General features: G+C 44.4%; 1 pseudogene; it reads right to left on the reverse strand.

The window, feature by feature from the left end:
- Positions 1-7,329: 7,329 nt before the first annotated feature.
- LOC112630144 lies at positions 7,330-8,119 on the reverse strand (annotated as a pseudogene).
- Between the last annotated feature and the right edge of the window lie 2,570 nt (positions 8,120-10,689).

The raw sequence follows: 10,689 nt of genomic DNA on the forward strand, positions 1-10,689 counted from the left end.
AGAGCTAACTATCCTAAATATATACGCACCCAATACAGGATCACCCAGATTCATAAAGCAAGTCCTTAGAGACTTACAAAGAGACTTAGACTCCCATACAATAATAATGGGAAACTTTAACACCCCACTGTCAACATTAGACAGATCAACAAGACAGAAAATTAACAAGGATATCCAGGAATTGAGCTCAACTCTGCAGCAAGCAGACCTAATAGACATCTACAGAACCCTCCACCCCAAATCAACAGAATATACATTCTTCTCAGTACCACATTGCACTTATTCCAAAATTGACCACATAGTTGAAGTAAAGCACTCCTCAGCAAATGTAAAAGAACAGAAATTATAACAAACTGTCTCTCAGACCACAGTGCAATCAAACTAGAACTCAGGACTAAGAAAATCAATCAAAACCGCTCAGCTACATGGAAACTGAATAACCTGCTCCTGAATGACTACTGGGTACATAACGAAATGAAGGCAGAAATAAAGATGTTCTCTGAAACCAATGAGAACAAATCTCTGGGACACATTTAAAGTAGTGTGTAGAGGGAAATTTATAGCACTAAATGCCCACAAGAGAAAGCAGGAAAGATCTAAAATTGACACCCTAACATCACAATTAAAAGAACTAGAGAAGCAAGAGCAAACACATTCAAAAGCTAGCAGAAGGCAAGAAATAACTAAAATCAGAGCAGAACTGAAGGAGCTAGAGACACAAAAAACCCTCCAAAAAAATCAATGAATCCAGGAGCTGGTGTTTTGAAAAGATCAACAAAATTGATAGATCGCTAGCAAGACTAATAAAGAAGAAAAGAGAGAAGAATCAAATAGATGCAATAAAAAATGATAAAGGGGATATCACCACTGACCCCACAGAAATACAAACTACCATCAGAGAATACTACAAACACCTCTACGCAAATAAACTAGAAAACCTAGAAGAAATGGATAATTTCCTGGACACTTACACTCTCCCAAGACTAAACCAGGAAGAAGTTGAATCCCTGAATAGACCAATAGCAGGTTCTGAAATCAAGGCAATAATTAATAGCCTACCAACCAAAATAAGTCCAGGACCAGACAGATTCACAGCTGAATTTTACCAGAGGTACAAGGAGGAGTTGGTACCATTCCTTCTGAAACTATTCCAATCAATAGAAAAAGAGGGACTCCTCCCTAACTCATTTTACGAGGCCAACATCATCCTGATACCAAAGCCTGACAGAGATACAACAAAAAAAGAGAATTTTAGACCAATATCCCTGATGAACGTCCATGCAAAAATCCTCAATAAAATACTGGCAAACCGGATCCAGCAGCACATCAAAAAGCTTATCCACCATGATCAAGTGGGCTTCATCCCTGGGACGCAAGGCTGGTTCAACATATGCAAATCAATAAACGTAGTCCAGCATATAAACAGAACCAAAGACAAAAACCACATGATTATCTCAATAATTGCAGAAAAGGCCTTCGACAAAATTCAACAGCCATTCATGTTAAAAACTCTCAATAAATTTGGTATTGATGGAACATATCTCAAAATAATAAGAGCTATTTATGACAAACCCACAGCCAATGTATCATACTGAATGGGCAAAAACTGGAAGCATTCCCTTTGAAAACTGGCACAAGACAGGGATGCCCTCTCTCACCACTCCTATTCAACATAGTGTTGAAAGTTCTGGCTAGGGCAATCAGGCAAGAGAAAGAAATAAAGGGTATTCAGTTAGGAAAAGAAGAAATCAAATTGTCCCTGTTTAGAGATGACCTGATTGTATATTTAGAAAACCCCATTATCTCAGCCCAAAATCTCCTTAAGCTGATAAGCAACTTCAGCAAAGTCTCAGGATACAAAATCAATGTGCAAAAATCACAAGCATTCTTATACACCAGTAACAGACAAATAGAGAGCCAAATCATGAATGAACTCCCATTCACAATAGCTTCAAAGAGAATAAAATACCTAGGAATCCAACTTACAAGGGATGTGAAGGACCTCTTCAAGGAGAACTACAAACCACTGCTCAGTGAAATAAAAGAGGACACAAACAAATGGAAGAACATACCATGCTCATGGAGAGGAAGAATCAATATTGTGAAAATGGCCATACTGCCCAAGGTAATTTATAGATTCAATGCCATCCCCATTAAGCTACCAATGAGTTTCTTCACAGAATTGGAAAAAACTGCTTTAAAGTCCATATGGAACCAAAAAAGACCCCGCATTGCCAAGACAATCCTAAGCCAAAAGAACAAAGCTGGAAGCATCACGCTACCTGACTTCAAACTATACTACAAGGCTACAGTAACCAAAACAGCATGGTACGGGTACCAAAACAGAGATACAGACTAACGGAACAGAACAGAGTCCTCAGAAATAATACCACACATCTACAGCCATCTGATCTTTGACAAACCTGACAAAAACAAGAAATGAGGAAAGGATTCCCTATTTAATAAATGGTGCTGGGAAAATTGGGTAGCTGTAAGTAGAAAGCTGAAACTGGATCCTTTCCTTACTCCTTATACGAAAATTAATTCAAGATGGATTAGAGACTTAAATGTTAGACCTAATACCATAAAAACCCTAGAAGAAAACCTAGGTAATACCATTCACAACATAGGCATGGGCAAGGACTTCATGTCTAAAACACCAAAAGCAACGGCAACACAAGCCAAAATTGACAAATGGGATCTAATTAAACTAAAGACCTTCTGCACAGCAAAAGAGACTACCATCAGAGTGAACAGGCAACCTACAGAATGGGAGAACATTTTTGCAATCTACTCATCTGACAAAGGGCTAATATCCAGAACCTATAAAGAACTCAATCAATTTACAAGAAAAAAACAAAGAACCCCATCAAAAAGTGGGTAAAGGATATGAACAGACAGTTCTCAAAAGAAGACATTCATACAGCCAACAGGCACATGAAAAAATGCTCATCATCACTTGCCATCAGAGAAATGCAAATCAAAACCACAATGAGATACCATCTCATACCAGTGAGAATGGCAATCATTAAAAAGTGAGGAAACAACAGGTGCTGGAGAGGATGTGGAGAAATAGGAACACTTTTACACTGTTGGTGGGACCGTAAACTAGTTCAACCATTGTGGAAAACAGTGTGGTGATTCTTCAAGGATCTAGAACTAGAAATACCATTTGACCCAGCCTTCCCATTACTGGGGATATACTCAAAGGATTGTAAGTCATGCTGCTATAAAGACACATGCACACATATGTTTATTGCAGCACTATTCACAACAAAAATAACTTGGAATGAACCCAAATGTCCATCAGTGACAGACTGGATTAAGAAAATGTGGCACATACACACCATGGAATACTATGCAGCCATAAAAAAGGATGAGTTCGTGTCCTTTGTAGGGACATGGATGCAGCTGGAAACCATCATTCTTAGCAAACTATCGCAAGAACAGAAAACCAAACACTGCATGTTCTCACTCATAGGTGGGAATTGAATAGTGAGATCACTTGGACACAGGAAGGGGAACATCACACACTGGTTCCTATTGTGGTGGGTTGGGGGAGGGATAGCATTAGGAGAGATACCTAATGTAAATGACAAATTAATGGGTGCAGCACACCAACATGGCAGATGTATACATATGTAATAAGCCTGCACGTTGTGCACGTGTACCCTAGAACTTAAAGTATAATTAAAAAAAAAAAAGATATTCTGCCACTTACCTCATATCTGAGGTGGGGCCGTTGCTTATTCTGTCTAAGCCTCCGTTTTCTCACTTATAAAGTAGGGATTTTAAAGCACCCTTTCTATTCTCTCACATTTAACATCTCTGAAATCAGGCTACCCTGATGATGGTTGTGTTTTAGCATGTGTCAAAAGTTTAACTGACTTCACTTTTTTAAACAGTGTTCCATTAAATAATATTGGGTCTTAGAATTGGCATTTTAGACTTGATGAAATAAGGTCCTGTGCAGGCTGGTTGTACAGATTTAAAGAAGAAATATATATTATTTATGTGACTCTCTATGCTATTGTCAGACCCCTAGGATACAAGTTCTAATCCAGGCTCCCTTGTGTAACCTAGACAAATTTTTCAAAATTGATTCCCTCACCTAGAAAATGAAACAACCTCCAAACTCTCCATAAGAATTAGACTAAGGTGGCCGGGCGCGGTGGCTGAAGCCTGTAATCCCAGCACTTTGGGAGGCCGAGATAGGCAGATCACGAGTCAGGAGATCGAGACCATCTTGGCTAACCCAGTGAAACCCCGTCTCTACTAAAAAATACAAAAAACTAGCCAGGCGAGGTGGTGGGCGCCTGTAGTCCCAGCTACTCGGGAGGCCGAGGCAGGAGAATGGTGTAAACCCGGGAGGTGGAGCTTGCAGTGAGCTGAGATCCGGCCACTGTACTCCAGCCTGGGAGACAGAACGAGCCTCTGTCTCAAAAAAAAAAAAAAAAAAAGAATTAGCCTCAGGCAGTATAGGGCCAAGGAACTAAACAAAGCTTAGGGGTCAATAGTATCTGCACCATCTATCCTGGGCTACACATATTTGTGGATGCAGAGATTCTCGGTAGTTACAAAGGTCAGTTACAAAGTTACAAAAGTTACAAGGATTACTGGGAGTTACAAAGCCTGGTCACAGATGAGGTTTAGGGTTTATGGGTGTGAGTGGCATACATGTTTAGTTTATCTGTGTTGCTATAACAAAATGCTACAGGCTGGGTAATTTATAAGCCAGAGAAATTCATTTCTCATAGTTTTGGAGGCTGGGAAGTCCAAGATGAAGGCACTGGCAGATTCTATGTCTGCCGAGGGCTGGGTTGCTCTGCTTCCAAGATGGTGCCTTTTACCTCATGTGGTGGAAGGGATGGAAAAGGGTGAGCCCACTTCCTCAAGCCCTTTTATTTTATTTTATTTTGCTTTGTTTTTTGAGATGGAGTCTCACTCTGTTGCTCAGGCTGGAGTGCAGTGGTGTGATCTCGGCTCACTGCAACCTCCACGTGCCGGGTTCAAGTGATCTCCTGTCTCACTCTCCCAAGTAGCTGGGATTACAGGTGTGTGCCACCATGCCCAGCTATTTTTTTTTTTATTTTTAGTTGAGACAGGGTTTTACCATGTTGGCCAGGCTGGTCTTGAGCTCCTGACCTCAAGTAATCAGCCTGCCGCGGCATCCCAAAGTGCTGGGATTACAGGCATTAGCCACCATGCCCAGCCCCTTTTATTTTTGAGAGACAGGGTCTTGCTGTGCTGTCCAGGCTGGAATGCAGTGGTGCAATAATAGTTCACTCCAGCCTCGAACTCCTGGGTTTGAGCCATCCTCAGCCTCCCAGGTAACTGAGACTATAGGTATGTGCCGCCATGCCTGGCTAATTTATTTTATTTTGTAGAGACAGAGGCTCTCACTATGTAGATTAGGCTGGTCTGGAACTCCTGGGATCAAGTGATACTCTTGCCTCAGCCTCTCGAGTAGCTGAGATTACAGGTTTGAGCCACTGCACCCAGCATAAAGTTCCTTTGTAAGAGTTCCCACCTTCATGACTTAATCACCTCCTAAAGGCCCCACCTCTCTATCAAATTGATGATTAAGTTTCAACATATGATTTTTTGGGGACACATTCAGACCATCGCATATGGCACAGTAAATTAATATAAGGTGGCTAACTGAGGTATAAAGAGGTATTGCTTGTGAATAGAAAAGGTAATTTCAGCAGACAGGTTCAGGAAATATAACACTTGTTTTGAGTCTTGAATTATGTTTGGAGTTCCAAAAAATGCAGGAATAAGGGAAATGAACAATGAAGCACATTTGAAAAGGGTAAGTTGTGCTCGAGAGGTGACAAATTATCTAGTTTGACTCTAGAGTATTTGGGGGCTAGAAGTGTTAGAAGGGGTTGGAGTGTTTTGGGGCAGAGAAAAAGCTATGATGGGAACTAGGTAACTGACATCACTATTTGCCTGCTTGCTCCAGTCACACATCTTGACGTAATCTCTGAAGTCTTTCATTCGTTTTCCTTTGCCTCCCACATGTGATCCTAGAGTAGATTCTGTAGAATCCTACCCCTCTTGCATATCATGCCTCCGTTCATCTCTTTCCATCTCTCTTGCTGTCACTCTGGTCCAGGTCACCTCCACATCTCACTTGAAATCTGCAGGGGCTTCCAACTGAGTTCCCTGCCTTGTCCCTTGCCCCAGTTCAATCTCTTCTTCTTAGGGTAGCCAAACTGACCCATTTAGGCTGAATATCACATTAGCTTGCTTCCTTTCTTTCCTTTTCTTTTTTTTTTTTTTTCTGGTTGTTAACACTTCCAACAAGGCAGAAATGAGTAACGGGAAAGTGGAACTTGCTGTGGACACGGCCACAGGACCACGCTTTTGTTCCTGTTGGGATGCCTGGGTCGGTTTCACAGGTCGCCTCTCAGTCCTGCAGGCTGAACCCGTCTGTCTGGGCGCCCTGCGCTGCCTGCCTCCTGGGCACTCTGGGGCGACGTGGACGCATGCGTGCTTGTTTAAGGTTCGGTTCGTGCGGTGAGGAGTCTGCACCAAAAATGCTCCATCAGTGAGGGAGAGTCCTCACCGGGAGGGGCTCCTGTGCCTCCCATTCTAGGCACTTCGAGACTTTCTGCAGGAAGAGCTGTCCTTGAGTCATTCTGTTTTGTCCCGAGGCTGCTGCGAGGAGCGGGACAGGTGGGCACATGCTGAAGAGTGGGGACATGTGAGACGGCTTCAGTCCCAGGCACAGCCGCAGGTCCCGGCCGCCCCACTTTCCCTGACCCGAGAAGGGCAGCCCCCAGCAGGTTGCGGGCACAGTCCCGGCTCACTCACGGCCTAGAGCGCAATGCAGGGCCCCAGCACTCCGTCTTAATTTTCACCTTTGTTCCCTCCTGCTTTCCAGCTTTGGAGTCCTTGTCAAGAGGGATTCGAACCCCAAGGTTATAAACACGACACTTGCATTCCCTTCCAATCCTTCATGGTTTTCTGTTTTACACACACAGTTTACAAACTTTACTTTTTCCAACTGGAAAACCCGTCTTTCCAATATTTTTTAAAAAACAAATTATCCTTTTATCATATGCTGAAAGCCTTACCCATAACAAGCCCACTTCTGCGTTTGACTCTGTTCACTGCCCCTTCATTTACTTCCTAAACGGACCCTTTTGGTAACTTACAGTGAAGAGGTGGCTTTAATAAATATACTCTCCAGAAAGCTCCAGAACCTTTGCATGGGTCAGGGTGAGAGGTGCCGCCACGATGTAAACAAAACAGAATAGCTGAGTCCTCTAGGTAGGCGCCAGGTGCGATCTGCACAGACCGCGTGTGTGGGAAACGGAGTCAGAGGTGCACCCTCAAAATGCATCCCCCCGTCTCCGGCCGAGCACACAGGCCCTAGGGCCCGGTGGACAGGGCTGGTTCCAGCGTACGACGCCACTTCCTGGGCTTGGGGGGTGGTACGCCAGAGGCTGCCCATAGCAGGAAGTCCCCGCAGAGGCCGGGGTCTCTTCTTCCACTTGGCAGAGACCACAGAAGGGAGCCAGGGGACAGCATCAGAGCCTGGGGACCGGCAGGGGTGCCCAAGGGCACAGCAGCTGCAGGCCATTGGCAAGGCCAGAAGATGGTGAGTGGAAAGCCGGGGGCGCGTGGAGAGACCCCGAGAAGGGGCTCTTCAGCTGGGAGCCCCGCATTTACTGTTTGTGTTTCATCTGGCGATTTTGAAACCGGGTGTTTGTCTGGACCTCCGAGAGGTTCATCTCCCTGGCCAGCCTCTTCCGCTCCAGAGGGCCCAGGTACTGGTGGTGCCGGAAGACGCCCTCCAAGGTGCGGACCTGCTTTGTGGTGAAGGCTGTGTGGACACAGGGGAACCGCCAGGGGTTTGGCTTCTTAAGCCAGCCACGGCCCTCTCCGGCGCAGGCAGATTTGAGGACCAGGCCTCCTTGATGCTGACGGCCTGAGGGGGCTCTCGCGTGCTGGATGTCTGGCTCGGTCCAGGGAGGCTCCCCGGGGAGACATCAGTAGGCCTGCGGGTGTGGGTCAGCCATGGGCAGCTGCTCTGGGAGAGCCAGTCCACGGAGCCAAAGCTGGAGGCCTGCTGCCGGCCACGAGGTGGGGAGGAGGAGGGACGCATGGCGGTCAGGTGGGTCTGAGGGAAGGCCGGGCGGGGCTGGTCAGGCACAGGACCCACCACCTGCTGCCTTTCTTAAAACCTGCTAATGGTTTCTCGTCATACGTGGGGTTAAAAATCCATGGGCCATAAGGCCTACGTGGTCCAGACTCTCCAATCTCGTCTCACACCATTCTCTCCCTTGTTCCTGACGCTCTACCCACCCTGCTCTTCATAGTTCCATCGGGCCTTTGCCTTGGCTGGTTCGCTTTGCTTGACGTAGTCATCCCCTAGAGGGTCATGTTGCTTGCTTCTCGTTATTCAGGTCTCCGTTTAAATGTCTCGTGCTCAGATGCTCTTCCTAGTCACCCATAGTAGAGTGGTCTCCCAGCCCCGTCATTCTCTAGCGCTGCTTTATTTTCTTCATAGCACTTGACTCCATTTGAAATTTTCTGTTTGCTTGCTTAATTTGTCTCCCTTCTACAAAGAAATTAGGAATCTTGACTAATTTCTGATCTCTTGATTTTCCCAGTGTCTCCCATGCTTGACATTTAATTGATATTTACTGAATAAAAAGGCAAAGCTGGAGTGGCAGGCTGAGGCTAAATTTTGGAATGCTTGGGTGCATTGCTAAGGAGCCTGGACTTCACTGGATAGTTAAGAGGAGAGGCATTAAAACTCTTTGAGCAGAGGATTAATACAATTAGAAGTAAACTTTATGAGTATTGACCCAGTGGTAGAATGCAAGATGAATTGGAGAGGGAAGCGGCTAGGAATAAGAGATCTCTTAGAAGCCAGACTTCATATACTAGATGACTTGACTCTTTCTAAAATATTTGATTTTCTGGCTTCTTTCTTTGCCGCTGTGCATAAGAAACAGTGTGTGGATGCTCCTCTAATACCCTGAACATAAAATCAGTAGAGCATTATTACTTTTTTTTTTTGAGACTTAGTTTCACTCTCCTTGTCCTGGCTGGAGTGCAATGGCACGATCTCTGCTCGCTGCAACCTCTGCCTCCTGGGTTTAAGCGATTCTCCTGCCTCAGCCTCCCAAGTAACTGGGATTACAGGCATGTGCCACACGCCCAGCTGATTTTTTTTGTTTTTGTATTTTTAGTAGAGACGGGGTTTCTCCATGTTGGTCAGGCTGGTCTCAAACTCCCGACTTCAGGTGATCCGTCCGTCTCCGCCTCCCAAAGTGCTGGGATTACAGGCATGAGCCACTGCACCTGGCCTACTTTTTTGTTGCCCAGGCTGGAGGGTAATGATGTGATCTCAGCTTACTGCGGCCTCAAACTTCTGGGTTCAAGCAATCCTCCTGCCTCAGCCTCCTAAGTTGCTAAGACTATGTGCATGCACTAATTTTTTAACATTGTTTTTTGTAGAGGAGTCTTACTCTGTTCCCCAGGTTGGTTTCGAACTCCTGAGCTCAAGGGATCCTCCTTCCTCAGCTTCCCAAAGTGCTGGGGTTACAGGTGTGAGCCACAGTACCACCTGGCCATTTATTACTTTCAAATGTCCTTATTTGTTGATGGATTCGTTCTTTCCTCCCTTCCCGTCATCTCTGGACTGTCTTGTTCATCAAGGATGAGACCACATCTTGTTCTCTTGATCCCGGAATCTGGCACTGTATAAGGCTCTCAGCAAGTGTTTAACACTTGTTTGTGGGATACATAGATGTGGGAAGTAAATACTTCTAAGTGTTTTCAGAAGGCTGTTATCCTGAGTCATTTCAAATTGGCCCATAGGCAAGTCTTTGTGTTGTGCAAAGCAAGGAATGGCACCTTTAATGAACTGGGAGGCTGAGGTAGAGATAAGGGCATGATGAGGGAAAAGATGGTAATTCTATTCTTTATTTTGGTTTGTTCTCCAGACTTTTGTTTATTGTTACAGAGTTTTTCAGGTCATAAATGCAGAAGAGACATTGAGATCATTTTTAGGAGAACTGAGAAGGTATCTGTCGCCATAATTCAGTGTGTTTTATTTTGGGGAATGAGAGTCGTGTTTTCATTTCATTTGTTGTTGCTAAGCTCTGAAGATTGCCAATTAGCCCTTGCCCTTGCTGGATGCCTTGGTAAATTTTTAAAATTTGTGGTCCTTGAAAAAACAAAGCAAACAGCCCTATTATTTTTCTGCACTTTTGTATCTTTATTGTAGCACTTATTATAGTCTGCTTTATATTATGGTTATTGGTGTGGCTTTCTCCTCAGCTAGATTGGGAAGCCTTTAAGGCAGGAACTATGTTCATTAATCTCTTAGCTTGGTGCCAGGTACATAGAAGGAGCTTAATTGATGCAGGCTGTATGGAATTTTTTGTAATTGTACATTAAGACATAGAGAAGAGGCTGTTTTTCTTTTTCTCAGTCCCCTGGGGAACTAGATGTTGATGCCATATTTTCTGTATTTCTGTTTGATCTGAAATCATTTATACGTTGTCTTCAGGTATTTCATAAGGATTGTATTTGTCTATATCAACATCTATATCTATATCTGTCAGAGGCATTTGAACCAAAGTGATTCCATCTTGAATAGGGGCTGGATAAAATGAGGCTGAGACCTACTGGGCTGCACTCCCAGGAGGTTAGGCATTCCTG

Source organism: Theropithecus gelada, chromosome 8, assembly GCF_003255815.1.
Source record: "Theropithecus gelada isolate Dixy chromosome 8, Tgel_1.0, whole genome shotgun sequence".
NCBI lineage: Eukaryota > Metazoa > Chordata > Mammalia > Primates > Cercopithecidae > Theropithecus > Theropithecus gelada.